At 45.5% G+C, this 25,360-nt stretch overlaps 1 long non-coding RNA gene across 1 annotated transcript; it reads left to right on the forward strand.

Annotated features, from left to right (window-relative positions):
• The first annotated feature begins 1,726 nt into the window (after positions 1-1,726).
• On the forward strand, positions 1,727-11,826 carry LOC140461133 (uncharacterized). The gene is made up of 3 exons (XR_011954468.1): positions 1,727-1,885; positions 3,587-3,695; positions 10,618-11,826. It is a non-coding gene; the product is annotated as an uncharacterized lncRNA (long non-coding RNA).
• Positions 11,827-25,360: the final 13,534 nt, after the last annotated feature.

Genomic DNA, 25,360 nt, shown 5'->3' on the forward strand with positions numbered 1-25,360 from the left:
GGAGACTGGACACCTCCTAGCAGAGCACTTTAGGGAACATCTCCAGGACACCCGCACCAATCAACCATACCGCTCTGTGGCCCAACATTTCAACTCTCCCTCCCACTCTGCTGAGGACATGGAGGTCCTGGGCCTCCTTCACCACCGCTCCTTCACCACCAGCGCCTGGAGGAAGAATGCCTCATCTTCCACCTCAGAACACTTCAACCTCAGGGAATCAACGTGGACTTCAACAGTTTCCTCATTTCCCCTTCCCCCACCTCACCCCAGTTCCAAACTTCCAGCTCAGCACTGTCCCCATGACTTGTCCTACCTGTCTATCTTCTTTTCCACCTATCCACTCCCGACCTATCACCTTCATCCCCTCCCCCACTCACCTATTGTACTCTATGCTACTTTCTCCCCACCCGCACCGTCCTCGCACTTATCTGTCCACCCTTCAGGCTCTCTGCCTGTATTCCTGATGAACAGCTTTTGCCCAAAACGTCGATTTTACTGCTCCTCAGATGCTACCTGAACTGCTGTGCTCTTCCAGCACCACTAATCCAGAATCTGGTTTTCAGCATCTGCAGTCATTGTTTTTACCCAGAAACTCAACTAGCCTAATCACAGACACAATGGCAACAAGAGAAGGCAACAGGTCAGGAATACTGTGACTCCCCAAACCCTGTCCATCTTCTACAAGACAAAGTCAGCAGTGTAATGGAATCCTCTCCCACCAGCTTGGATGGGTGCAGCTTCAACAACATTCAAAAAGCTTGATGCCATCCAGGACAAAGTCGCCTACTTGATTGGCATCATCTCCACATACATCCACTTCCTCTGCCCCATTGTTCAGAAGCAGTAGTGTGTACGATCTACAAGACCCAACACAGAAATTCACCAAAGATCCTTAGAAAATGCCTTCCAAACCAACAACCACTTCTAACTAGAAGGACCAGAGCAACAGATACTTGGGAACACAACCTCTTGCAAGTACCCCTCCAAGCCACTCACCATCTTAATTTGGAAATATATTGTTGTTCCCTCAGTGTCCCTGGGTCTAAATCCTGGAATTTCCTCCCTAAGTACATTGTGGGTCACCGTATCATTATGGATCACAGCAGTTGAAGAAGGCGGGTCACCATCACCTTCTCAAGGGGAACTAAATACTGGCAATCCACCGATGCCCATTCACCATGAGTAACTTTTAATAAATGGTTGAAACGGAGGGTTGGAACCTGCAAATTGAAAAAAGTCACCGTTCAGGAGGAACAGACGTCGGGCTTTGATTTGGTCCTTACTTGAGGACAGATAAAGAGCGTTATACTGGAAAAAGAGAGTTAAACATCTGTGGTCTTTCACTCAGTGTATCAATCGAAAATCGATTAAAGATTAGCACTTGACGCATTCGTCACCAACACATGAAAAAGGATGGTTAAAACGGCATATGGGACCCTTAATTTCATCTCTTTAATGGCTGATTTACTTCCCACAATCCCATGCGATCCAGATATCGCTCTATTTACCGTGAGCAGTGTTCATGTTGCGCATGTGTGAGATCGAAATGGGGCCCCGCACCCCGCCGTTCTGATGGATGGGGAGACCAATTTTTTGGAAACCCTGGAGGACCGGAAGGGGCCTGGTCCTTCTGCCAATCAGAACACACACCCCCCTCCCCCACCAAATATCTTCTGACCATGAGATATCGTCGACCACGAGCTTCTGTTGCTCCTCTCTCTCTCTGAATGAACATTGAGCTTCAGTCCAGACTGCAACTTCCTTCCTCTGTTTAACATCTGGGAGTACCGCACTCTCTTTTCTCATCCTTGGGTTCAGCTGTTAGTTTGTAGGAGCTGAGGGAAAAAGAAAGTAAATCGAGAGAAAGGGGCAGACTCTGGAAAAGGTTGGTTTAGATCTGTGCCTGTTAATGTTTGACAAGCTTTGTTTCCTGAGCTTGATACATTCACTTGTCTGGCAAAAAAAGATGGTCTCTTGATCCATGTTGGGGATGGAAGTGGATTATGCTGTGGGTGACTTGCTCGTAGTAGTCCAATAAGTATTGGATAAGTAATCATGACTCACAAACCTTGAGTTATTGACTGTTTATTCGGGAGCTCACGGGGAGAGCCAAGTCGACCTAATAGTCACAAGTCACTCCGACGAGAAACAGAGAGTTGTGTGATTATATAGGTTACAGTCATTTAACAATTAGCAAACTGTTAATTGCAGGAATTTGAGCAAACTAAGTCACTTTGCCCAGCGAAGCAGTGTCTGGACAATGTTGGCTAGTAGCTGATAAGTATACAATAGGTCCTTGCAAAGAGAAGAATATTCCCATGCAAGGAAATAATTAGGTAATAATTAAGAAATTATCAGGTAACTGTACAGTTGCAAGGCCAAGTGTCTCTGTTGAGTCTGGGAATTAAGGGTAATTGGGACAATGCAGGGAGGAGGAGCTCAGACAATGGATAGATCAGCCATGATCTTAATGAATGGTGGAGCGGCTGGATGGGCAAAATGGCCTATTCCTGCTTCTATTACTGCGAAACTATAACCCTGCATTTCCCATGGTTAACCCACCTAATTTGCACCTCCCTGGACATTATGGCCAATCCAAATCAAAGCCAGTGAGTAATGTAGTGATGTGGAAAATGAACATCAGAGAACAATAGAAAGGGACAAGAAGAGTAAATATACCAGCAATCAAAACTGGATTATAAAGATCACAAAAACTGAAATGATACATGGTGAGTCTGAATGTGTGCCGCATTGTAACAAAAGTGAATGAATTAACTGCACACATTGAAATGAATAATTATGGTCTGAGACTCCTTACAGAGACATGGCTTCAGGATGGCAAGGATTGGATCCTGAATATTGAGGGTGTTGTCTAATGGGAAGGTAGGTAAAGGCAGAGGGTTGGCACTGCTAATCAAAGCACAGATCACACGGTGTCAGCTCAGGTTTCAGGGCCTGATTTCTCTGTCCTCTGATCTCCCTGTTCCCACAGAGTAAGATGTCGGTCTGTTCTCAACTTTTCTGGATTTCTGCAGAAGCTTTCACGCCTGTTTTACAGCTTCCAGAACAAGAAAACATTCAGTCAATCGAAAGCCAACCCACAATCTCAGCCTGTCACCCATCCAGACACAGAGTGTAGTCACAGCAGGGAGTCAAACAAGAAAAATGAAACAAAATCAGAAATAAATAAATGCTTAATGTTTGTTCATTAGGAAATAAACCAGAAATAGGGGTCTCCCAGGATTCTGAGAGTGCCCTACTTGAGGAATTCTCTCTCCCTTCGATGTAATTATTAGTATTGTTGGGGAAAAGTAACTTGTGTGTCAAATCGTTTAAAGCAAAGTAGTCAGGAGAGAAGACCTTGAGCAATTAACTAGCTTTATTCGTTGCCATGGTGAGTACCTCTTAGTTCAAAACAAAGTCTAATGTATTCTAATGTAATACAGAATGTTACAAGTCTTATAGTAAGTCACAAGCCCCACTTTCCATTAATTATGCAACTGAGGGGCAGTCGAATGTTTCACGTACATTGTCCAGACCTACGTTTCTTAATGTCTACAAATCTGAATGTTATCTTATACTGCAGGTTCAGCTAGGCTCGAATTACTAATAAGGGACGGAGAGAACCAATCCATCATTCTATGAAGCAGCACAGTCTAATGGCCTGAGGAGCAGAGACAGCCCGCAGCTACAAGGTCAGGCTATCAAAACAGAATTCCTTAGCCAGGGCTCAGACAGCATTATGTTAACAGGCTACATTTTTCTGCAAACATTACTCTGTGACAAAATGGCTTCCATGCAGTTTTGTGAATTTTGATCAAATTCTCCCACAATGCCTCCTTTTTTATTAAAAATCAGAGATTATGGGCATCAGCAAAAGAAGAATTATACCCAGAGCCAGTGGGTGGTGGTTGGAGATCAGACAAAGAGTCCTCGGGTTCAGTAAGGACAGGGGCAGAAGACTCCAGCAATTGGGAATCATCATCAGGGGTTTCATCAGGAATGGGAAATCTCGGCATCTGAGAGATCGCTGGAGAGGGGGGCCACAACAGTGAACTTAGCCGAGCGCAGGATTGTCTGTGGGGTGACTTTGATTTCCAGTTAAGCAGTTCCAAAGGCAGGGGGAACGAAAGCTGCAAGTTGCTCAAACTCCATAAGGTCTCGCTTAGTACGAGTTCGGGATGGATGGGGATAATGGGCACATACTCAGCAGCTAGAGTGGTTGACCTACTGTGTATACAGAAAAGCATTAAAGTGTAATTCCCGTTTACTAGAGGTTATCAGGCCCAATCAAACAGAGTTAGTGAAAGAAAGGTAAGAAAGAGTGTAGTGAAAGGCAGAAAGATCAAATTAAAATTTAAAAGTTAAACACACTTCAGCTCTTTTCCTTGCTGCTTTCTGAAAATCCAGGTGCCACCAAGTTTGTAACAGAGTATTAACCATTCCCTCCTTGCCCAAGTGTGTACAATAATGCACATAATCAACTAAAGTAAGCAGCAGCAAAGAAGGAACACAAACCAGTCCAGCAGGGGTCACCCAGATTTTGGTTTGGGTGTGGAGGGACTACCCTATTTGAGACCATAGTTTGTGCTCTTCAGCAGGGGCTTCCCCTGTGATTTCAGTGTCAGACCCAGGCGAATGTGCATTCAAACCAGATGACAAAGTGTTAACCTTTCTGCAAGTTGCAGGGTTTTGGCACTGAGGCAGTCTCTCCCTGTCAGTCTGTCTCTCTGCCTCCCTGCATGTGTGTCTTTCTCTCTCTCTCTCTGCCTGCCTGCGCACCGCCTTCTCTCTCTCTCTCTCTCTGCCTGCGCCCCTCTCTCTCTCTGCCTGCCTACACCCCTGTCCCTTTGTCTCCCTCTGCCTGCCTGTGCCTCGATCTCTCTGCCTGCCTGCACCCCTGTCTCTCTCTCTGCCTGCCGGCGCCTCTCTCACTCTCTGCTTGCATTTCTCTCTCTCTCTCTCTCTCTCTCTCTCTGCCTGCGCCCTCTCTCTCGCTCTTTCTCTCTCTCTGCCTACCTGTGCCCCTCTCTCGCTCTCTGCCAACATGTACCCCCCGACTCTGCCTGTGCCCCCTCTCTCTCTCTGCCAGCACCCCTCTCTCTCAATCTGTGGAAGTGGAATTGAATTCAGAAGTGGGGATGCCTTTCTGCAGTTTGATTCGATTACTTACAGTGTGGAAACAGGCCCTTCAGCCCAAGAAGTTCACACTGACCCGCTGAAGCGCAACCCACCCAGACCCATTCCCCTACATTTACCCCTTCACCTAACACTATGGGCAATTTAGCATGGCCAATTCACCGAACCAGCACAGAAACCCACAGAGTCACCTGAGGCAGGAATTGAACTCAGGTCTCTGGCGCTGTGAGGCAGCAGTTAGGGGGTCATTGAATGTATTCAAAGCTGAGTTCATCTGATTTCTGAACAGCAATGAAGTGGATGGTTATGGGGGAAGGCAAGAAAATGGTTTTAAGACGAGTATACAACTGTTCAAGTCAGACAGCACAGAAACACGATTAGAGTGATGCTGGAAAAGCACAGCAGATCAAGCAGCATCCGAGGAGCAGGAAAATCGATGCTAATGTTGATTTTCCTGCTCCTCGGATGCTGCCTGACCTGTTGTGCTTTTCCAGCACCACACTAATCGTGGTTCTGATCTCCAGCATCTGCAGTTCTCACTTTCGCCGAGCACAGAAACAGACCCTTCAGCCCAACTAGTCCATGCTGACTATATTCGCAAACTAAACGAGTCCCACCTGCCTGTGTTTGGCCCGTATCCCTCCGAACCTTTCATATTCATGTACTTCTCCAAATGTATTTTAAATCTTCACCTCACCTATACCCCTCATGATTTTATAAACCTGTGTAAGGTCACCGGTAAAAATAATGACTGCAGATGCTGAAAACCAAATATTGGATTAGTGGTGCTGGAAGAGCACAGCAGTTCAGGCAGCATCCAATGAGCAGCGAAATCGACGTTTCGGGCAAAAGCCCTTCATCAGGAATAAAGGCAGTGAGCCTGAAGCGTGGAGAGATAAGCTAGAGGAGGGTGGGGGTGGGGAGAGAGTAGCATAGAGTCAGAGCAGAGGAAATGACCTGGGAGTTGCAGTGGGAGAGGGACTCCCTGAGATTCTTGTAGAGAGAGGAGGAAAACTTCTTCAAGGCAGGCATCCTTGCAAGAGGATTCGCAGTAGGGTTAAAATCAACAAGGTAAAAATAATGACTGCAGATGCTGAAAACCAAATACTGGATTAGTGGTGCTGGAAGAGCACAGTAGTTCAGGCAGCATCCAACGAGCAGCGAAATCGACGTTTCGGGCAAAAGCCCTTCATCAGGAATAAAGGCAGTGAGCCTGAAGCGTGGAGAGATAAGGGCTCAAGTGAAAGTAGTCCCAGCCTCTGCACCGCTATGTAGGGAGATCCATATCCTTTTATGATCTGTTAAATGCTGGTGCAGGCTTGAAAGACCAAACAGCCTACACCTGCTCCCAATTCTCACTCTGTGTCCAGGACAGCAAGAGACCATCAGACAGAGGAGCAGAAACACGACCTCCCAACTCCTGTACTCCTGGAGGGCAAGAAGACATGGCTTTGGCAAATATGGTGAAGGAGAATCCAAAGGGTTTTTACAAATACAGTAAGGACAAAAGGGTAACTAGGGAGAGAATAGGGCCCCTCCAAGATCAGCAAGGTGGCCTTTCTGTGGAGTCGCAGGAGATGGGGGAGATACTAAACAAGTATTTTGCATTAGGGTTTATTGTGGAGAAGGACATGGAAGATATAGAATGTAGTCAAGTAGATGGTGACATCTTGAAAAATGTTCATATGACAGAGGATGTGGTGCTGGATGTCTTGAAATGCATAAATCCCCAGGACCTGATCATGTGCACCCTAGAACTCTGTGGGAAGTGCGGGAAGTTGCTGAGATATCTGTATCATTGATAGTCACAGGTGAGGTGCCAGAAGACTGAGGTTGGCTAACGTGATGCCACTGTTTGTTTAAGAAGGGCATTAAGGATAAGCCAGGGAACTATAGACCAATAAGCCTGATGTCAGTGGTGGGCAAGTTATTGGAAGGAATCCTGAGGGACAGTATTTACACATTTGGAAAGGCAAGGACTGATTAGGGATAGTCAACATGGCTTTGCGCATGGGAAATCATGTCTCACAAACTTGATTGAGTTTTTTGAAGAAGTAACAAAGAGGATTGATGAGGATAGAACGGTGGATGTGATCTATGTGGACTTCAGTAAGGTGTTCGAGGTTTGATCTCATGGAACACAAGGAGGACTTGCTCAAAGGTAGAAGACAGAGGGTGGTGGTGGAGGGTAGATTTTCAGACTTGAGGACTGTGACCAGTGGAGTGCCACAAGGATCGGTGCTGGGTTCACTACTTTTCATAATTTATGTAAATTATTTTGATGTGAACGTAGGAGGTATAGTTAGTGAGTTTGCAAAATTGGAGGTGTAGTGGACAGCGAGCAAGGTTACCTCAGATTTACAACAGGATCTTGATCAGATGGGCCAATGGCTGAGGAGTGGCAGATGGAGTTCAATTTAGATAAATGTGAGGGACTGCATTTTGGAAGAGCAAATCAGAGCAGGATTTGTACATTCAATGGTAAGGTCCAGGGGAGTGTTGCTGAACAAAGAGACCTTGGAGTGCAGGTTCATAGCTCCTTAAAAGTGGAGTTGCAGGTAGATAGGATAATGAAGAAGGTATGCTTTCCTTTATTGGTCAGAGCGTTGAGTACAGGAGTTGGGAGGTCACGTTTCAGCTGTATCACACCTCGGTTAGGTCACTTGTGGAATATTGCATGCAATTCTGGTCTCCTTCCATTTGGAAGGATGTTGTGAAACTTGAAAGGGTTCAGAAAAGATGAACAAGAATATTGCCAGAGTTGGAGGGTTTGAGCTATAGGGAGAGGCCTAACCAATGTCCTGTACAGCCACAAAATGACATCCTAACTCCATTAATTAATGCTCCGACTAATAAAAGGAAAGCATACCAAATACCTTCACTATTCAACCACCTGCAACTCCACTTTCAAGGAGCTATGCACCTGCACTCCGAGGTCACTTTGTTCAGCAACACTCCCTGGGACCTTACCATTAAGTGTATAAGTCCTGCTAAGGTCAGCTCAAGATTTGACAATTGGATGACTTGGGCCATAGTCTGGGGTTTGGATCATCAGGTGCTGGGGATTTGTAAACTTTTAATCCCATCAATTTCCCCAACACCATTTCTACACAACTGCTCATTTCCTTTAGTTCTGATCTCAATGGACCATGTGTTCCCCAACATTTTGGGGATGTTACTTGTGTCCTCCTTTGTGAGGATCAAAGCGACGGATGTAGTGAATTGGTCTGCCATCTCTTTTTTCCACATGAGACCTTTGCCTGTTTCTAAGTGTAATTGTTTTCACTAATGCTTTTTTTTCCCTCTTCACATATCCCATTTCCCCTTTTAATCAATCCTTTTGTTGAAACTTGATCTGCTCCCAGTCTTCAGATCTGCTACTTTAGTTTTAGCCAATTTGTACGCCACTTCTTTGGATCCAGTGTGATCCTTAATGTCCCTTGTTAGCTGTGGCTAGGCCACCTTTTGTGTTTTGTTTTGTCAGACAGGATGGAACAACTGTTCCTCCTGGTGCTATTTAAATGTTTGTCATTTCTTTCAATAATGTTCCCTCATTTGTTGCAGCCTGTTCTTGTTTCTGCCATTGCTTTAGATTTAAGTCCCCAGTCTCTGAATCAACTCTGTTCCTCTTCATCTTAATGGAATGTTCTCTCACTCAGTTCTTCACTCTTCTGCAAGGGGCCTTTCACAGCTACATTGCCGATTACTCCCTTCTCATGAAGGAATAAAACACTTTGGAATTAAATTGCCATTGTCCAACAGAACCACCGTCACTTCTACAATATTGTCTCCCTCCTATTGGAAGGATGTTGTAAACATGAAAGGGTTCAGAAAAGATTTGCTAGGATGTTGCCAGGGTTGGAGGATTTGTGCTATCGAAAGAGGCTGAACAGGCTGGGGCTGTTTTTCCCGGAGCATCGGAGGCTGAAATGTGACCTTCTAGAGGTTTATAAAATCATGAAGAGCATGGATAGGGTAAATAGGCAAGGTCTTTTCCCTGGGGTGGGGGAGTCCAGAATGGGAGGGTAATTGGTTCAGGGTGGGGGAGAGGGGGAGGTGTAAAACTGACCAAAAGGGCAATGTATTCACCCAGAGGATGGTACATGTAAGGAATTAGCTTCCAGAGGAAGTGGTGGAGGCTGGTACAATTACAACATTTAAAAAGGCATCTGAATGGGTATATGAATAGGAAGGTTTTAAAGGAATATGGGCTAATGCTGGCAAATGGGATTTGATTGATTTGGAATATAGACAATAGGTGCAGGAATAGGCCATTCAGCCCTTCGAGCTTGCACCGCCATTCAATATGATCATGGCTGATCATTCCTAATCAGTATCCTCTTCCTGCCTTATCTCCATAACCCTTGATTCCACTGTCCTTGAGAGCTCTATCCAACTCTTTCTTAAATGAATCCAGAGACTGGGCCTCCACTGCCCTCTGGAGCAGAGCATTCCACACAGCCACCACTCTCTAGGTGAAGAAGTTTCTCCTCATCTCTGTCCTAAATGGTCTACCTTGTATTTTTAAGCTGTGTCCTCTGGTTCGGCACTCACCCTTCAGCAGAAACATGTTTCCTGCCTCCAAGTGTCTAATCCTTTAATAATCTTATGTCTCAATCAGATCCCCTCTCAGTCTTCTAAACTCAAGGGTATACAAGCCCAGTCGCTCCAGTCTTTCAGCGTAACGTAGTACTGCCATTCCAGGAATTGACCTCGTGAACCTACACTGCACTCCCTCAATAGCCAGAATGTCTTTCCTCAAATTTGGAGACCAGAACTGCACACAGTACTCCAGGTGTGGTCTCACGAGGGCCCTGTACAGCTGCAGAAGAACCTCTTTGCTTCTATACTCAATCCCTCTTGTTATGAAGGCCAGCATACTATTAGCCTTCTTCACTACCTGCTGTACCTGCATGCTTACCTTCATTGACTGGTGTACAAGAACACCCAGATCTCTCTGTACTGTTTGATATAGGCGTATTGGACCAAAGGGTGTTTCTGTGCTGTATGTCTCTATGACCCTGGCTTTCCAACGATGTTTGCCACGTCTGTATGTTCAGTTTTTCTCTGGTGTCGGTGTTAATGCCTCTGTCTCATTTTGCTCCTCACTTCCTGGGTCGTTAACCATTTCATGTCTGGTTCTTCCTCAAGAAGCTGCATTGCAGGTTCACCCTGAATTGGCATTTTTTTGTTTTGCTTCCCAAAATCAGACCTGCTCACTCTCAGCAGTATCCCAATATTGTGAAAGATATTAACTTCCAGGTGGAGTTATCCAAAATGCAGAGAGATGTCAGTCTTGACGTTTGTGCTTTTCAGCCCCTGGACGATCCTTCAGGAGAATTAGTTAGAGCGGAGTGAGATGGTGCTTTCAGTTTTCTGGAATTAAAAAAAATGTATTCCGTAAAAGTAGAATTGCTTGTTCAGAATTTCTACCCTGCACTGACAGTGATGACCTTTGTAATCTCTTTCTTTTGTTAGAGTATTTGAAGATTCGAAGACAGAAGTTTCAAGATCAACAGATGAAGGGCTTATGCTCGAAAAGTTGACTTTCCTGCTCCCCGGATGCTGTGCTTTTCCAGCGCTGCACTTTTCGACTCTGACTCTCCAGCGTCTACAGTCTTCACTTTGATGTCAATGTCTGACAGTCACTCAATCCATTGGGAACGCAACAGTTTTCAACTATGAGTCTGTGAGAAGGAGGAAAGCTTTTTGGTTCCTGTTTGAGTACGTTTTCAGCATCGGTGGGACTGGATGAGAGACCCTACTGTTGCAGCGCACTGAATGTGGAGCGGCTATACAGCCTGGAAAGAGGAATTCACGACGTGTTTGTGCGTGGCTGAAGCTTCGGCCATGGAGAAACCTGAGGAATTCCGCCCCGTGGAGAAACCATGGACGTGTGGTGACTGTGGGAAAGGCTTCCGTGCTCCGTCTGCCCTGGAGATTCATCGGCGCAGTCACACCGGAGAGAAGCCGTTCCCCTGCCGTGAGTGCAGGAAGGCCTTCAGCAATTCCTCCGTCCTGCAGGCCCACCAGCAGGTCCACACCGGGGAGAGGCCGTTCCCCTGCACTGAGTACGGGAAGATCTTTAGCAATTCCTCCATCCTTCTGAAGCACCGGCGGGTCCACACGGGGGAGAGGCCCTTCAGCTGCCCTGAATGCGGGAAGGGCTTCACCTGCTCCTCCCACCTCCGGAGCCACCAGCGAGTTCACGTGCCGTCGCAGGGGGATTGAAGGAGTGACGGCCGAGTACCATTATCAACTGGACTATCAACCCAGTTGCAGGGACTCCCGGGTTCAATTCCCACTGCAACAGATGGTGGAATTGGAATTTGGTCAGAAATCTGGAGTTCAGAATCTAACGGTGAAACCATTTTAGGAGTGTGGGGGTGGAAGAAACCCCCATTTGATTCACTCAGTCGTCCCAGCTGCATCCTTTACCCGGTCTGGCCTGTACGTGACTCCAGGCCCACAGCAGTGTGGCTGATTTCCACCCCCCCCTTAAAAGGCCCCTGACAAATGGGTGAGGAGGAACTTACTTGGATACAGAGTACGGGTTGAAATTGCTGAGTGAGGCAATACTCCCTCCGGGTTACAGTTGTACCAAGGATCCAATTACAAAGAGCGACTCCGTGCTGACCAATATTAAAGAAGCGGTGGGAGGGGGGTGGTGTCTGTGTGCACTTTGATCTTGAGGTTTTTTTTTAAAAATCTGCTATGTTTTCTCTGCTTGTTTGCTGGGGAGAATCTGAAGCAGTGACAAAGTTGGGTCATAATAAAGGTTACCCAAACTTACCCCCTGGCTCAGACTCTCATTGAAAGCTTTGAGCTCCAAGAGGTTTTTGTTTGAAAGCTGCTCATTTCTTTTCAGCCTCCTGCACTAAGTTTCCAATGTCATGTATCAGATGGATCAGTGAATGAGCAGCCAGTATCGTTAGAATTTTTTCAGGAGTGCAGAGTGCGCCATGTCATCGGCATTGTAAGGTTTCCTGGCAGCACCAGGAGCTGTGGGCTGAGTTCACTGGAAACGATGTGGAAGTGCCGGTGTTGGACTGGAGTGGATAAAGTGAAAAAATCACACAGCACCAGGTTATCATCCAACAGATTTACTTGGAAGCACTAGCTTTCGGAGTGCTGCTTCTTCATCGGGTAGCTATGGAGCAGGAATATATAGCAACCGATCACAGTGTCATACTACTGCTAGGATATATTGAACAAATCAAGATTGTGGTTTAGTCTTTCATCTTCTAGAATGGGTTGCGGGTTTTGGTTCATTAATATGTAAAGCTCAGAAGTACTTTTGAGTCGCATTCTTGAGATGACTTAAGGTTTTATAGAAATCAGTGACATCTTAGCTCAGTACATGAAGGATGTGAGGTTTGACTCTGTCTGTATCCCAATCTTGAATCAGACTGGTTCCATTTCCAAAGTAGGAATTTATAAAATATTACATGGATTGACTGCCTGCAGATTGTGTGCTTTTTTGATCAAAATTGAATGTATCTGCAAATGCAAATTTACCCCATAGACTTGTGTGCATATGTGCATGCATGTGTGTGTGTGTGTGTGTGTGTGTGCGCATGTGACTTTGTGTGTGAGAGTTTGCCTAAGGGTATATGTTTGCCTGTGTGCATGCTTGGTAATGTATGAGTGTGATGGAGTATAAGCCTGTGAGAGTGTTGGATGGTGTGTGTCTGTGTCCGAGAGAGAGCGTGTGTACGAGAGAGGTATAGATAAAAGTGAGGAATTGCATTTTGCTTAAAAAAAAGGGAGCACTTGTAGCTGTTACTGGCAGGGCCCTGGGTTAGGTTGTAGAACAGAGACATGGGGGTGTGGTTCAGGTACATGGGTCTTTGAAATTTGCATCACGGGTAGTCAAATTGGTTAAGAGTTGTTTAGCCCACTTGCCTTCATTGTTCACACCGTTGAATGTTGGAGTTGGGACATCATTTTGAAATTGTACAGCATGTTGGTGAGGCCACTTTTAGAACACTGAGTACAGTTCTGGTCGCCCTGTTATAGGAAGAATACTATTAGAGAAGGTTCAGTAAAGATTTACCAGGATGTTGTCAGGACTGAAGGGTTTGAGTTATAAGGAGAGGCTGAGATTTTATTCACTGGAGTGGAGGAGGTTGAGGGGTGACCTTATAGAGATTTTTAAAATCATGAGGGGTGTAGGCAAGGTGACTAGCAAAAATAGTGAGGAGCATGTTTGGTTATTTCGCGTCACGGGGAAAAATAAATATTGGCTGTACCGTTTCTTTATCTCCTATTGGCATTTGGACACTTTTAAATTTGTCAGTAATCGCAGCATTGCCAGAGTGTACAGCGCATGCTCCTCGGTGTCAGGAAGAACGGCGCATGCTCCTAGCTGTCCGCTGCAAGGGGCGCGATCTTCTTTAGAAGCTAATGGGAAGCCTTGGAGGACCGGAAGTAGGGTAGTCCTCCTGCCAATGAGAACATCCACTATTGTCTGAATGCGCAAGTTGTCCATGAGCTTCTGAAGCTGATGTTACTGCACCTCTCTCTCTGAATGAAGATCGAGCTTCACTCCAGACTGCAACTTCCTTCCTCTGTTTAACATCTGTGAGTACGGCACTCTCTTTTCCATTTCTTTATTTCATTGTGGGCTTCAATTGTTGACTCGCAGCAACTGAATGTGAAGACAGTGAATCCAGGGAGGAGCAGACTCAGGAAATGTTGATCCAGGTCTGTGTCTCAATTGGCAAAAACAGTCCCACAGTGTGAAGTTATAGCCTTTGCTGTGGGGGGAAAAAAACAGCAGAAAGGAAGTGCATTGTTTAAATGGTGATATATTAGGGTGTGGAGAAAGTGAAAACTGCAGGTGTTGAAGATCAGAGTCAAAAAGTGTGGCACTGGAAAAGCACAGCAAGTCAGGCAGCTTCCAAGGAGCAGGAGAGTCGACGTTTCGGGCCCGAGCCCTCCTTCAGGAATGCTGTGTCGATGTACAATGGGGTCTCAGCGTCCTCCTACACCAGTCACTGCCTGTTGTCAGACAGGTGCAGCAAGCAATCAGCAAGGCAAGTGTTATATTAGCAAGAGGAATTGAGTTCAGAAATGGGGATATCTTCCTGCAGTTCGGGGGATCATTGAATATATTCAAGGCTGAACTCATCTGATTTTTGAACAACAAAGAGGTGGATGTTTCTGGGGGAAGGCAAGAAAATGGTTTCAAGACCAGTATAGAACAGTTAGAGTCATACAGCACAGAAACAGACCCTTCAGCCCAACTAGTCCGTGCTGACTATGTTCACAAACTAAACTCATTCCACCTGCCTGAGTTTGGCCCATATCCCTCCAAACCTTTTGTATTCATGGCCTTATCCAAACATCTTTTAAACGTTGTTACTGTACTTGCATCCACCATTTCCTCTGGACATTCATTCCACACACAAACCACTCTCTCAAAGGAAAAAGGTGCTCCTCATATCTTTTTTTAAAATCTTTCTCCTCACACCTTAAAAATTTGCTCCTAATCTTGAAATGACACCTGCCATTCACCTCATGTATGCCCCTCATGATTTTATAATTCTCTATAATGTTGCATCTCAACCTCCTGTGTTCCATTGAAAACATCCCAGCCTACCCACCTCGATGTAGGTAGATTAGTAAACAGTTATGATCTGTTCAAAGCTGGTGCAGGCTCAAAAGACCAACTGACCTACTCCTGCTCCCAACTCTCTCACTATGTCCAGGACAGTAAGAAACCATAAGACAGGAGCAGACATTTGGCCATTCACCACATCAGGTCTGCTCATACCATTCAATTGTGGCTGACCATTCACCTGCTTTCTCCCAATACCCCTCGATCCCCTTGATACTCAAGAACCTATCTATCTCAGTTTTAAATATCCTCAGTGACCTGGCCTCCACAGCCTTCTTTGTCAAGGAATTCCATAGATTCACCACTCTCTGGCTGAAGTTTTTCCTTTACTCCATTCTAAAAGGTCTTCTGGTCCTCGTCTCTCTTACCCATTGAAACATCTTCCCAATGTCCAGGACGTTCAGTATTATGTATGTTTCAATTCGATTCCCCCCACCCGGTGAGTGTGGGCCTGTTAATCAGCATGAACCAGACCCTTCAGGATGAGGTACAGCAGGGATTAGGTTCAGCAAAGTGAGAATGGAGGGAGAGTGTGTGGGGTGGAGATTTTCAGCTTCTCTGGAATAAGGGAGGAAAGAGATATACATCAGAATTGATTAGATGAGCTGATCGGCCAAAGAGTGGCAGGTGGAGTTTAATTTAGAGAAATGTGATGTTTGCATTTTGGTCAAGCGATCCAGGCAGGACTTAAACAGTTAAGGGGAGTGTTGCAGAACAAAGAGACCTTGGTATGCTTTCCTTTATTGGTCAGAGCATTGAGTACAGGATTCGGGAAGTCCTGTTGCAGCTGTGCAGGACATGTGGTTAGGCCACTTTTGGAATACTGCATTCAGTTCTGGTCTCCCTGCAATAGGAAAGATGTTGTGAAACTTTGAAAGGGGTGGGAAAACATTTATAAGGTTTGTTGGCAGAGTTGGAATGTTTAAGGTACAGGGAGAGGCTGAAGGCCAGGGATATTTTCCCTGGAGCATCAGAGGCTGAGGGGTGACCTTATAAAAGTATATAAAGGGCATGGATCAGGGCAAGGTCTTTTACCCTGGGTAGGGGAGTCCAGAACTAGAAGAACATAGGTTTAAGGTGAATGGGGAAAGGGAAGTGAGTAGAAACTTTTTCACGCAGAGGGTGGTGGATGTATGGAATCTGCTACCAGAGGAAGTCGTGGAAGCTTGAATAATGACACAATATAAAAGGCATCTGCGTATATGAATAGCAAGGGTTCAGAGGGATATGGGCCAAATGCTGACAAATGGAACTACATTAATTTAGGATATCTGTCTAGGTTAGGGTGGATTAGCCATAGGATGTGCAGGTTAGGTGCATTAGTAAAGGTTAAATGCAGAGCAATAGGGGTTCGGGAATGGGTGTGGGTGGGTTACCCTTCGGAGGGTCGGTGTGGACTCCCTGGGCCGAGTGGCCTGCTTCCACACTATGGAGTTTCTCCGAAGGGAAGATGTTTTGCAAACTGCGCAGGCGCACTGCGGACCAGACGGCCGCCGTCCGGAGCAGGCGCAGTGTGCCCCCCCCGCTGCCGACCTCGCTCCATTGGTGACGTCACAATGCGGAAGTGGCCATGTCAGTTTCAGAGTGCAACTCTATCCCTAAGTGGAACTCTTCATCCAGGGAGGGAGGGGGAATCTGTTCACTTGTAGTAACTGGAGTGAATTCAGGGAGGGAGCAGACTCTGCAAACTCAAGGTGGGGAGAGACGGATAGATGGGGGGGTGACCTGAAAGACTTTTATAAAATGAAGAAGTCGGGGGGAAGAGGGTAATTAGACTAGGTCTTTTCCTTGGGATGAGGGAGTCCAGAACTGGAGGTTCATAAGTTAAGGGTGAGGACGGGGGTGGGGGTGGGGGTGGGGGCGGTGGTGATTTAAGCGACCTAAAGGGGTATTGTTTTCACGCAGAGGGTGGTGCATGTATGGAATGAGCTGCCAGAGGAAGTGGCTCAGGCTGGTACAATTGCAGTATTTTAAAAGTCATCTGGTTGGGGATATGAATAGGAAGGGCTCAGAGGGATATGTGCCAAGTGCTGGCAAATGGGACTAGATTAATTTCGGATATCTGGTCAGCACCGAAGAGTTTGATCCAAGTGTCTGTTTCTGTGCTGTATATCTGTGACTCTGGCTTTCCACAAACATTTGCCACATCTTTACGTTCAGTTTCTCTCTGGTGTCTATGTTAATACCTTGATGTCTCACTTTGCTCCCCCACTTCCCGGGGACGTTAACCACTTTGTGTCTAGTTCTTCTTCAAGAAGCTGCATTGCAGGTTCACCCTGAATTGACACTCTTCCCAAATCAGACCTGCTCACTCTAAGTAGTATCCCAATGTTGTGAAAGATATTAACTTTCAGGTGGAGGTATCCAAAATTCAGAGAGATGTCAGTTTTGACGTTTTTGCTTTTCTGCCCCTGTAAGATCCTGAATCAGCACCTTCAGGAAAATTAGAGTGGAGTGAGAACAGAAGGGAAGGGAGAGTGGGATGGTGCTTTCAATTTTGTGGAATAACAAAAGAAAAGAATATTCCACAGATATAAGATCTTATCATTTATAAGATCATAAATTCTGTGTCTTGCGATCTTTTACTCCACAATCACCTGGTGAAGGGGCAGTGCTCTGACAGCTAGTGCTTCTAAATAAGTCCGTTGGACTATAACCAGGTGTTTTGTGATTTTTAAATTTAAAATTTGTTAGTAACAAATTTCTGCATACTGAGCATGCTCCGAGGTGTCAGCAAGCAATGCACATGACCGCTGATGTCAGCAAAGCACTGCGCATACTCCTGGGTGCCCGCAGAAACTGCATGCCAACTCCTTTCCATGGACCAATGAAGAACCTTGGAGGACCGGAAGGAGATTGGCCCTCCTGCCAATCAGAGCTGGGCATTGTCGAAATGTCGAGGTTGGACTGTAAGCTCTAAAGCTGCTACTGCTCTTTTCTCTCTGAATAAAGATTAAACTTCACCCTCGACTGTAACTTCCTTCTTCTGTCTTTCTAACATTGTGAGTACAACTGTCTTTTTCTCAACTTTTTTCCCATTTTTTGTTTCATTCTGGGGTTCGATTGTTGACTTGCAGCAACTGAAAGGAAAGAGTGAATCGAGGGAGGGGACAGACTCTGGAAAAGTTGATCCAGGTCTGTGTCTCAATTTGCAAACACATGGCAAATGCAGTGACACAATCTATAGTCTTTGTATTTTAAAAAACGCAGAGAGGAGGTGCATTGTTTAGTTGGTGATATGTTGAGATGTGGTGAAAGTGAGATGCTGGAGATCAAAATTGAAAAGAGTGGCGCTGGAAAACCACAGCAGGTCAGTCAGCAACTGAGGAGGAGGGTCGGCGTTTTGGGCCCGAGCTCTTCACCTGGAATGATGTGTGGATAGACAAAGGGGCCTCAGAGTCCTTTGAAACCAGTCAATGCCAGTTGTCAGACAGGTGTAGCAAGCAAAGAGCAAAGCAAGTGGTATATTAGCCAGAGGAGTTGAGTTCAGAATTGGGATGTCTTCCTGTAGTTAGGTCGGTCATTGAATGTATTCAAGGCTGAGATCATTTGGTGTTGAATAACAAAGAAGTGGATGGCTTTGGGGGAAGGTAAGAAAATGGTTTTAAGAACAGTTACACAGTCATCCAGCACAGAAACAGACCATTCAGTCCAACTAGTCCATGCGGATCGTGTTCTGAAACTAAACTAGTCCCACCTGCCAGTGATTGGCCCATATATCCCTCTGAACCTTTCCTATTCATATACTTATCCAAATGTCTTTTAAACACTGTAATTGTACCTACACCCATCTCCTCTGGACATTGGTTCTTGTGTGGAATCATTCTCTGTCTTAAAATAAAAAGGTGCACCTCATGTCTTTGAAGATGAGATGAGAAATATTTAACAAAGATTACTCCCTAACCTTGAAACCCCCACCCCAGGGAAAGAATACCTGCTGTTTACCTCATCTATACCCCTCAAGATTTTATAATCCTCTCGAAGGTCACCTCTCAACCTCCGATGCTGCAGTGAAAAAAATCCCACCCTGTCCACCTAGATGCCGGTATATTTATATCCAGTTATGAACTGTTCAATGCTGGTGCTGACTGGAAAGACCAAATGACCTATTCCTGCTCCAAATTCTCTCACTCTGTGTCCAGGACAGCAAGAGAACATATGACATAGGTGCAGAAATTAGGCCATTCAGCCCATCAGATCTACTCCACCATTCAATCACGGCTGATAAGTTTTTCAGCCCCATTTTGAAATTTGGATTTTGGAAAGGCAGATCAGGGCTGGATCTGCAGAGTTAATGGGGAGTGTTGTTGACCAAAGATACCTTGGAGTGCTGGTTCATAGTTTCTTGAAGGTGGAGTCGCAGGTAGACAGGATAGCGAAGAATTAGTACGGTATGCTTGTTTTTATAAGTCAGTGTATTTCCGTACAGATGATGGGAGGTCATGTTGCAGCTGTACAGGACGTTGATGAGGCTACTTTTGGAATACTGTGTTCAGTTCTGGTTACCCTGCTACAGGAAAAGTGTTGTGAACGTTTGAAAGGGTTTGATAAAGATTTACAAGACTATTGCCAGAGTTGGAGGGTTTGAGCTCTCGAGAGAGGCTGAATAGGCCGGGGCTGTTTTCCCTGGAGCATTGGAGGCTGAGGGGTGACTTTATTGAAGTTCATAAGGAGCATGGATAGGGTGAATAGCCAAGAACTTTTCCCCAGAGTAGGGGAGTCCAAACTAGAGGGTATAGGTTTGAGGTGAGAGGGGAAATATTTAAAAGGAACCTTATGGACAACTGTCTCACACAGAGAGTGAATCGAGCATGGAATGAGCTGCTGGACGAAGTGGTGGAGGCTGGTATAATTACAATATTTTAAAAGGCATCTGTAAATATAGTGAATTGAGAGAGATACTAGCTAAGTGCCGACAAATGGGACTATGTTAATTTGGAATATCTGGTCCGCACAGACAATTTCGACTGAAGGAAAGCACAAATGTCGTTGTGAAGACTGGACTTTCAGAGCAACTTTCAAAGATGTTTTGCCCTTACTGGGAGCAGAAGCTACAATGAAATCTTTCATTTGTGAGACAGCAGTTGAGTGAGTGAGTGCATCTAGGATTTTGGTGGAAGATGGGAATTTGTTGAAATGTGAGGATGTATTTTAAGTAAAGCATCCTGAGCCTAGTGAAGGGTTAGGTGGGTTTTTGTTTTAAAGTGCTCATTGCATTCAGCCTCCACCATTATATTTCCAATACTGTACATCAGAAGGAACGGTGAATCAGTAACTGGTATCGTTGGAAGCCTTACGATTTTCAGTACTGCAGGTATACCATTGTTTCATCAGCATTGTAAAGGTTACTGGCAGCAGCGGGAGGTATGGGCTGTATTCACTAGAAATGATTAAGCAGTTACAGAACACACATACGAGAGAGGGCAGGGGGGGACTTGTCTTTCCATTTGTAGAAGGTGGGAGGTTCTGGGTTCTGGGTTTGTGATCTGAGGCAAACACAACTGCGGTTAATCGTAGAAGCCCTACTGTGTGGAAACTGGCCATTCATCCCATCAAATCCACACTGACCCATCCAAAGAGCATGCCACCCAGCCCCAGTTTATCTAGTCATTTCTGCTGGTGGGTGAGACTAGGTCACAAGATTAGGGGGAGTAGAGGAGATAGAGAGGGAGAAATTGCTTTTCCCAGAGAGCGGTGAAGCCATGGAATTCTTTGCCCAAAGAAATAATAGAAGCAGCCATATTCAAGATACAGTTCGATGGGATTTTGCAAGGGAGAGGAATTTAGGGTAGTTGGGATAATGCAGATAAACGGAGCTGAGACGATGGATTGGTCATCCATGATCTTTATGAATAGTGGAGTAGGCTTAATGGGCCAAATGGCCTACTCCTGTTTCTATTCCTGTGAACGGATAGACCTACATTTCTCTTGGCCAATTCAAATCAAGGCAGGTGAGCAATGTAGTGATATGGAAAATGAACATTAGAGAATGATAGAAAGGGACAAGGAGCAGAAATGTCCCAGCAATCAAAACTGGATTGAAAAGATCACAACAATCAAAACTGAAGACTGTATGTCTGAATGTGTGCTGTATTGTAACAAAAGTGAATGAATTGACTGTACACATTGAAGAGAATATGATCTAAGACTCCTTACAGTGACATGGCATCAGGATGACAAGGGTGCATGGTATTCAAGTTGAATGGGAAGGTCTGTAAAAGTAGAGGGTTGGCACTGCTAATCGAAGCACAGATCACAGAGCAGTCTGGTGTCAGCTCAGATTTCAGGTCCTGATTTCACTGTCCTCCTGTTGATCTCCCTGTTCCCACAGAGTGAGATGTCATCTGTTCTCAGCTCTGCTGGATTTCTGCTGAAGCTTTGACCCCCTTTTTACAGCTTCCAGGACAATAAAACATTCAGTCAGTCAAGGTCCAACCCACATCTCTTAGCCTGTCAACCATCCAGGCTGAGTGAGTCATCGTAGCAGGGAATAAAACAAGGACAATGAAACAAAATTAGACATAAACGAACATTTGGTGCTCATGCTTAAAGTTTGTTCATTAGATAGTAAACCAGAATTAGGGGTGTCCCAGGATTCTTCTTGTGCCCTACTCGAGAAATTTTCTCTCCCTTGTATCTAGTATTAGTACCCAGCTATGATTTATAACGATATTTACATCAACAGAAATAACGATATTTACATCAACAGAAATCAAATATACATAGTGATATACAAACAGACTTTTTAATCTAACACATCTATGCTTTCCTGTATGAATCTAGTGACCTATTTGCCAGCAGTTGACCCATATCCTTCCAAACCTTTCTTATTCACACACTCATCCAGATGTCTTTTAAATGTTTTAATTGTACCAGCCTCCACCAATTCCTTTGGACCATTCACTCTCTCCATGCCCCTCATGACTTTATGAACCACTTTAAGGTCACCCTCAGCCTCTGACACTCCAGAGAAATAGCCCCATCCTATTCAGCCTCTCCTTATACCACAAACCCTGGTGACATCCTTATCAATCTTTTCTGTGCCCTTTCAGATTTCACAACAGTTTTCCTATCCTAGTGCAGGGAGACCAGAATCGAATGCAACATTCCTAAAGTGGCCGAACCAATGTCCTGTACAGCTGCAACGTGATCTCCCAGCTCCTATACCCAATGCATTCAATGGGCCAAATGGCCTTTTTCTGCACTGCAGGGATTTAATTATTTGATTCTGTATTAGAGTCAATTTCAGTCACTATGGTGTGTCAGGGTGGGATCACTGGTACCAGAATTGCATGCAACACTCCAAACGTAGCCAAACCAATGTTTTCTACAGTCACAACATGACCTCCCAATCCTACATCCAGTGCACTGACCAAAAAAAGGCAAGCATACCAAACACCTTCTGCACTGTGCTGTCTACCTGCGACTCCACTTTCAAGGAACTATGAACTTACCATAGAATCATACAGCATGATCATGGACCTTTGGTCCAACCAGTCCATGCCAACTATAATCCCAATCTAAACTTGTCTCTCCTGCCTGCTCCTAGTCTATATCCCTCCAAACCTTTCCTATTCATGTACTTAAACAAATGTCTTTTAATTGTACCTGGATCCTCCACTTCCTCAGGAAGTTCATTCCACACATTAGTAGTTGAATGGCAAGGATGGGGTTGAATTGAAATGGTTCATAAAATAAACAGTTTCTACCCAACCCCCTGTGGCAGATATGGTAACAACTTCGACCCTGGAGTCTCACAAATCAGTATTTCCATGGAGTGGAGGGAAAATAAAGTGCTGGATTCACAGAGAAGGTGGTTTTCTGTGAGTGTGAAGCTAAAATTAAATCCCGTGCTTTGGTTGAACTCAAACCGCATTGACTTGGAGGAGAGCGAAGGGAGTTTGTAAGTGTCCTCCCCTCCCCACATACCTCAGCTGCAGGGCAGCACAGGTGCAGTGTGGGCCCACTGTCGCCCCACCCCCCCCATTGCCATTGTGGATGTCACAACATGTAAGTAGCCCTGTCAGTTTCACAGTGAAGCCCCAGCCCTCTGGGCAACATCTGGGAGCAAAGCAATGTCTCCCCCTTTCCATTCTTTATCTGGGGGAAGGTGGAGGGGGGCTAGAGAGAGTGACAGGGGGACACTATTCACTTGTGGTAACTGGAGTGAATCCAGGAAGGGAGCAGACTCTCCAAAGGTGCTCAGATGCTCTCTGTCTCAAAGGTATTTTCATTGTGTATTCCCTCAGTTTGGCACACATAGAGTTTGCACCCTGGAAAAGGATTGCTTATTTCCTCATGTTCACAATTAAAAGGGTAGTTTCTCATGGAACTGAGCAGGTTTTAAGGGATTGGCACATTGATATAAAATGTAGACGCATGTTGCTTCATATAGTGTGTATCTGATATTGTTGGCTGTTGTAAAATCTTCGTGGCTATGATTTTTAACATTCTAATGCAGTAATGGATTTATGCCATGTATTATTGTCATCTTTTTTATATACTAGGCCAGCAGGAAGTCATTCAGCAACTTTACCGGCTTTCTTTTCTCAAACAGCTTTGACATTTCATTATCACATCCTTGATTCAGCTCCATTTCCAGCACCTTTGTCAGCAGCTTTGTCCAGGTCATTGTCATCTAAATGACGTTTATCTCCATTCACACCTAAGGCTATCTGGCTGCATGAGGGCTTTCTGTGTCCTGCGTAATATATGATCAGCAGGCATCTAGCAATCTACAGGAATTGCCACCGATGTTATGTTCATTTATTAGTACTGACAGTGATCAATTAATTTGTGATTTTTTTTGCAGGAAGACGTGCTGAAAGAAATCTGAAAGGAAATGATACATCAACTTCTGACAGAGCCACTTGATTCATTGGGACTTGAATATCAGCAGCCATTCCAGTCGAGAAGAAATGTTTGCTTTTGTCTGCTTGAGAGAGTTTGGACAGTCCTGTGGCAGGAAGAATACTGAGACAGCCGAGTGAGGAAGATTCAGTGTGCTGACTGTGAAAAGTGCTTCAAACCATTTACTCAGTTTGCGGAATCGAAATCTCACCCCTCACGTTGGGGAGAGACTGTGTCCCACTCTGTTTTAAATTTCAAACCCAGAGTGACACAAGGAAAGCTCCCTCCAAAGGGGAAACCGTGGAAATGTGGGGACTGTGGGAAATAATTCCCTTTCCCATCAGCGCTTGACGCCCACAGACATGTTCACACGGGGGAGACGCCGTTCTCCTGCTCAGTGTGCGGGAAGAGTTTCAGTTGGCTGTGCAGTTCACACCAGGGAGAGGCCATTCATCTGTCACCATTGTGGGAAAGGATTCACTCAGTCGTCCCGGCTGCAGACACACCAGCAGGTCCACACGGGGGAGAGGCCGTTCTCCTGCTCTCAGTGTGGGCAGTGATTCATCAATGCATCCATCTCCTGAAACACCAGCGAGTTCACGTGGGGGAGAGGCTGTTCACCTGCTCTGAGTGTGGGAAGGGATTTGTCGATTCTTACTCTCTGCTGACCCACCAGCGGGTCCACACTGGGTTCACCTGCCCCAAGTGTGGGAAGAGCTTCAGTCATGTGAGCAACGTGCAGAGGCACCAGCGGATCCACACCGGGGAGAGGCCATTCACATGCTCCGTGTGTGGGAAGGGGTTCACTCAGTCATCTACACTGCTGATCCATCAAAGGGTCCACACTGGGGAGAGGCCATCCATCTGCTCTCAGTGTGGAAAGGGCTTCACCCGCTCCTCCCACCTGCGAGTTCACGTGCCATCGCAGGGGGATTGAAGGAATGACGGCTGAGTGTCATTATCGACTGGACTATCAACCCAATTCTGGGGACTCCCAGATTCAAATCCTGCTGTGCCAGGTTGCAGGATTGGAATTCGGTCAGAAATCTGGAGTTTAGAATCTCATGATGAAACAATTTTCAGAGGGAAAAACTCTCATCTGATTCACTCATGCCCTTTTTAGGGAAGGAAACTGCCCTTGTGGGAAAGGATTCACTCAGTCATCCCAGCTGCACCCTTTACCCGGTCTGATCTACATGTGACTCCAGACCCACAGCCATGTGGTTGACTCTTAACAGCCCTTCCCCACCCCCCCCCCCTCCCCCGCCACACACACACACACACACGGCAATTGAGTGGCAGTAAGTTAGTTGGATTGAAATTGCTGAGTGAGGCAATATGTCCTTCGGCTTAAGGCTCGATCAAGGATCCAATTATAAAGGGACAACTCAGCTGACCAACAGTAAAGGAAGTGGAGTTGGGAGGAGTGTGTGCACTTTGAGCTGCTTTTTTTTTCAAAAATAAGTTACTTTTCATACACTTTTTTGCTGAGGAGATCTGAAACTGTAACAAAATTGGGTGGCAAAGTTGGGTTAAACAGAACTTAACCCCGGTCTCAGACTCTCATTGAAAGCTGTGAGATCCAACAGGTTTTTGTTTTAAAGCTGCTCATTTCTTTCAAACTCCTGCACTAAGTTTCCAATGTCATGTATCAGAATGAGCAGTGGATGAGTAGCTAATATTGTTAGATAGTGTAAATTTTTCCGGAGTGCAGGTACCGCATCGTTTCATCGGCATTGTTAGGTTTAC

This window comes from Chiloscyllium punctatum, chromosome 36 (genome assembly GCF_047496795.1).
Source record: "Chiloscyllium punctatum isolate Juve2018m chromosome 36, sChiPun1.3, whole genome shotgun sequence".
Classification (NCBI taxonomy): domain Eukaryota; kingdom Metazoa; phylum Chordata; class Chondrichthyes; order Orectolobiformes; family Hemiscylliidae; genus Chiloscyllium; species Chiloscyllium punctatum.